Source organism: Lycium ferocissimum, chromosome 8, assembly GCF_029784015.1.
Source record: "Lycium ferocissimum isolate CSIRO_LF1 chromosome 8, AGI_CSIRO_Lferr_CH_V1, whole genome shotgun sequence".
Taxonomy (NCBI): Eukaryota; Viridiplantae; Streptophyta; class Magnoliopsida; order Solanales; family Solanaceae; genus Lycium; species Lycium ferocissimum.
The window spans coordinates 12214747-12220746 of record NC_081349.1 but is presented as its reverse complement, the minus strand read 5'-3'; positions in this window follow the sequence as shown (position 1 = coordinate 12220746).

Below are 6000 nucleotides of genomic sequence, written 5' to 3'. Positions count from 1 at the left end.
TGAAAACTATTAATGTACCCGCGACAACATCTGCGCATGACTCAATATCCTGATGACCCGTTAGTCCATACAAGCAATTTTGACCTTCGCCCGTGTTACCGGACTTTACTGCACCACGCCCTGATTGGGCCTGAGAGTTATGAGGGGCTGCTGAATTAGTGGAATGAGCTACATTACCTCTATTATTCTACCATGCTGATGGACAATCCCTCAAGAAGTGGCCCTACTGCCCGCACCCAAAGCAATTATTTATGTCCGAACGACACACTCCTAGGTGCTTTTTACCACACGTGTTGAAAGTAGGGTACTCAAGGCCTCTGTAGCCCATACTAGCCTCTGACTGTGAGCTTGCGGCTCTGAAATTTTGGCTTTTCTTGTTAAACTCGGACCTCTGAACTGGGGCACTGGCGGTAGACGGAATAGGTCTTGATGACTTATTCTTAAAGAACTATCTGTTTCCACCTCCTCGAGATGCCTCATGACTGAAACCACCTACAGACTTAGCTTTTTTACGAATTTTTTGTCATTTTCTTTCTATAGCCTCTCTTCTTCCTTCATCCGATCTTCATTACCTTGAACAAAGGCAACCATCTTAGTAATAGTCATCTTTTATTTTTGAGAATCGATGTTTGGCACGAACCGACCGGTGGGCCATGACGGGCACCCGGTACCAGCCCACTCGGGCACCTCTTATCGTACATCCACATTCACATCTAGGTGGACCATATGGCTTACTCATAATTTACATACATCAACAGTGCTGATCTCGTTAGGCAACAATGCATTTATATCATCATCAATAGCAATGCCCATATCTATATACACAAGCCGACGAGGCTATCGAAATGATATACAAAATATGAACCGACAAACCTACAAGACATCTAACCATACACAACTGTCTACGAGCCTCTAAAAAGAGTATGTAACATCATATAGGCTGGACGGGACCCCGCCATGCCCATATGTATGTACACAAAAGAATAATACCTAAAAGTTGTAGCTCCGGATGAAATGGAGCTCCTCTATGCAGTCACTGAATAGGAAATCTATGGATCAAGCCTGTCTCCCTGTCCACCTGCGGGTATGACGCAGCGTCCACAAACAAAAGGACGGCAGTACGAATAATGTACTGAGTATATAAAGCATAATCAATATCATAGTAGAAGCATAATAGACAGCACAAGAAATAACATGAGATGAGAGAATCAGGAGGTAATAGAGTCATTTGTACCTCTAGTGGCCTTTATCATATCTACTTACTTGTCTTTCATAGGGACCTTCCATTTCTAATGCTTACTCATGTACATACATACATATACATATTCGTATTCGTATTTATTCATACTCGTATCCATATCATACCCGACCATGAAGGTTCGGTGTTTCACATACCCGGCCATGACAAGGCTCGGTGATTATACATTACTGGCCCTACCAAGGCTCAGTGTTATCCGTACCCAACTGCAGTGGTGTACGTGCGATATGGATCATACTCGGCCATATAAGCTCGGTGTTATATAATAGTCATACATACTTAGACACGTATACATAAAAGTCCATAAGTATCATCAACATCATTGCCATCATCATTTTTGTTACATCTATCCTTAGAGAATCAACTATCATGTAAAGGAGGTACTAGTATCGTGAAAGTATCGAGGATCATGAACTTTAGTAACTTTAGAGATCGAATCATTGGGAGGACACTATGGAACTCATGAAAGGGTATATAGCAAAAGAACCATGCGTTAATGAAAGAAGGGTTAGCCTTACATACCTCTTCGTCTTCTTAACTATTTAACGTTCACCGTCGAAGTTTGAATAATCTACATTTAGAAGGATTCATACCATAATTAAGCCTTAATGATTCCCTTAAACCTACTAGAATAATTCATGATTTAACGAAAATTGGGGAGCATTTCCCCTATCCCATCGACTTCCACTATACTACAATACAACTCCCAAACATCCACAATATCACAATCAAGTAATCACATTACTTTAAGCTTTCAATATTCACTCTCATATTCAACTCATACTAGCAACTTCATGCCAACTTTTACACATTTTCATCCAACACTTCCTCATCACCATTATTGCCTTCCATAACAAGATTATATCCATGTCATACTAAGAATCATGACTCAAGTTAGCTTACTACTCACAACATCATAAAAGCTACATTTAGACTTCATTTTCTACTTCTTTCTTCTACCCAAGTTTTGCTACAGCCAAGCATTCTCAATAACACAAAATAAGCATGGAAACTAACCTTTTTATCCCATAGGAACAAGCTTTGTAGCAGCTATCAACTTGTGCAAAAACCCTAGCTACAATGCCCAAGTATTTCTTGAATTCTACCAATCCTAGGAAGCCTTCTAACACATGAACACTTGATTCTTGCTATTTGATCTTTGTAATCCCTTGGGTTTGAGTGAAATATGTTGGGAAAAGGGTTTTGGAGCTTTGGAGAGCTTGGAAGAAATGTGGGAAATGAAAATAAAGTGGGGTCGTCCATGTTTATAAAGAAAAATTCTGAGTTGACCCGATTATACAGCCAATTTATACGGGCCGTATAATTTATACGGTCCGTATAATTTATACGATCTGTATAATTAGATCGTATAATCTTTCCAGGTTGCGTCCTACTTTGGAAAAAATCTACGGACCATTATCAGGCCGTATAATTTATACGGTCCGTACAAATGGCCGTACAACTGGGAATTTTTGAATTCCATTCTCGTCGACTCGTTTGACTTCCAATCCTCGTGGAACCTTCTTGGCACTTATGTAACACTTCATTAACCATACAATAGGCCCTATAGCATCCCCTCAAGATAATCCTAAATAAATATTAGCTCAATTATAGCGGAAGCCTTCCGAACACGACTTACGCTGCACTTCCTTCAACAAACTAAACTTCACATATTCGTATGACTCGAAATCTTATAGTATGCACCTTAAGCTCGCTAATACTTTCCTTAATTTCATAAGGATTTCATAATCATCCTAAGCTCACACTAGCCTATCCACAAGGCCACACATCCGGAATTTTCGAGGTGTAACAATGTTAGCATCACCATACAGGTTGGGTATAAGTCCAACACAAATCGCCTAACTCTGGCCTTCATATCAGGGACCATATGTGGAGCATACTTAGCTAAGGAAACAAACTTGAGGTAATAGTCATTCACACTCATCAACTCAGCGCGAACGCGCTGAGCAATTTTTGAGTCGGTCCAGGCAGACTCTAAAACATTATATAAGGGGGCTTACCCCCTCTTTCTTCATCCAAAACACCCCAAACCTCCTCCAAACTTCTGGAAAATTCCCCCCAACTTCCAACATCAAATTTTAAGCCCAAATCAAGTATAATCCCCAAATTTAGGTTCGAACAGCGTATAAATGAGGTTATAAAATCGTATTGCGGAGAGTCTTGGCTTGAACTCAAGGTGGAAAGTGAAGATATTGCGGTTCTAGCCAAAGTAAGGTATGAATCTTCCTGTATTGATTTTGATTTAGGTTTATTTACAGAGATAAAGTTATTAAATAGTCGTATAACGAGTTGGTTAGTTGAGAAATTTGAAAAACACCGTGAGGGATGTTTTATGAAGCATATTGGTATTGATAATGTTATTGTTGATGTTGGTATTATTGTTGTTGTTGTTGGTTGTTGGATGGTGATTTCGGGCTAGGCATATAAACAAGGGAGATGCTGCTTGAATTTCGGCAGATTCTAAAAGGATTTAATTTGAAGGCTTGAGACAAGCTTATGATGATAAGCCTAAAAATAATATAATTTTCTTAAATATAGATTTATGAGCTTGGGAGGACAAACGTTAAGTAGTTAAAGCTAAGGCGGCCGAAAAGGTATGTTAAGGCTACCCTTTCTTTCACTTTGGCATGATCCTATGATATGAATGAACAAGCAAGTAAACGAGCTTCCATATTACTCTACTCTTAGAAGCACTAGGAGTACTTCAGTCTTGATGATCCTGTACCCCTGATATTATGTTCCTTCTATTCATGGGTCTTGAGATTTCATGTATTATTAATGTTAGCTCAGCAGTTGTCCACCAGAGTTAGTGTGACAGCATGTTATTCTGAGAGTTCTATGTATTCATTTCATTTATGCATTGCATTCATATGCATATTAACCCGTGACCAGAAGCCGTTATATACACGTATATTATATGTATATGGGGTATAGGAAAAGGGATAGGCGTTGTATACGCATTACCACCTGATCAGCTGGTGCACCATGATGATGATATAATGGATCAGGCTGCACGTTCCGCAGCAATGTATCCGATGATTATGATGATGGCCGCAAAGAGGCCGATGGGATATGAAATAATGGATCGGGTTGAACGTTCCTCAACACTATGACCTATATATATACATGAGCATGATTATCATTGAGGGTATGCATGTTATGCGCCCACAGAGGCATTGTCAGTACATAGATTTATGCAAATACTTTTAGATACTCAGTCATACATATGCCTACAGACAGTCAGTTTATTTTGAATTCAGATTAAGTTCATGAGTCTTATGTTTATATTACTTTTATGCCTTACATACTCAGTACATTATTCGTACTGACTCCCCTATTGCTCGGGGAGCTGCGTTCATGCCCGCAGGTTCAGGTAGATAGAGAGACAATCCAGCTTAGTAGGACTCCCCTCAGCTGTAGTCGGTGCGCTCCATTCGATCCGGAGCTGCGATCTATTTTGGTATACAATTTTGGGATTCATATGCATATATGGGTATGACGGGAGCCCTGTCCCGTCCTCTCTACAGCTTGTACTTTGTTAGAGGTCTGTAGACAGTCGTACATAGTTGGGATGTTATGTAGCCTTGGCGGCTCTTATTTTGTTGTACAGTATATGTAGCGGCCTAATCGGCTTGCATCATTCTTTCCATCTTATATATATGTACAGACAATGCAGAGTTCATGATGACATCCTTTTATGAGTCAGTATATGTTTGGGTTGAGCTATTTATGGGCCCTTGTTATTTAATGTCATTAAGATACGAGTATAGGGGTGTTTGTTCACTAGAGATCAGGCACTCGTCACGACTCATCGATTTGGATCGTGACAGAAGTGTTATCAGAGCAGTTCAGTCCTAGGGTTGTCTATAGACCGTGTCTAGTAGAGTTTTGTTTATGAATATGTCGTGCACCACACTTATAAACAAGAGGTTACAGGACATTTAGGAAAGTGTCATTCCTTTTCTCTTAGATCGTGTGATAGAACCGTGCGTTAAGAATTCTCCTTCTAATAATTTGTTATGATTTCAGCGATGCCTCGCAAGAAAGCTACAGCTGCCCAGAAGGGCAAAAGAGTGGTTGGTGAGGCCACTAGCCGTACTCAGCGGGTTACCAGGGCTCGGGGCGAGTCTCAGAGTGAGAGCCCGTCTCAGACTTCACATACCCCACCTCCAGCTGCCCCGGTGCCCCGGTTCCTCGGCCCGGATGCCTTTCGGAATCGGGCCGGGATGTGCGGGATGCTTACGGCTATGACCAGATTGGTAGCCGCTCTGGCTCAGCGGTAGGGGGTTGGCGTTGACCAGGTAGATCGAGCGGGTAGTGCGAGGGTTAGGACTTTTCTTAGGCTAGGCCCTTCAAAGTTTTCTGTGTTGAAGCAAAATATGGATCTTCGGGACTTTGTTGATAGTATACAAAGGACTTTGAGGGTTATGTATACGGATGAGGTTGAGTCAGTGGAGTTAGCTTTGTATAGACTCCGTGATATTGCGGTGCAGTGGTATCAGGCCTGGGAGCTGTCTAGGGGAGAGAATGCCCCTCCAGCCGTTTGGCGAGAGTTTTCGGATGCTTTTATTCACCATTATTTACCACCAGAAGTCCGATGGGCCCGAGTAGATAGGTTTTTGCATATTGAGCAGGGCAGTATGAGTGTTCAAGAGTATTGCGTATATTTTGATTCCTTGGCTAGATATGCCCCAGCATGGTGGCTGAGATGGAGGACAGAG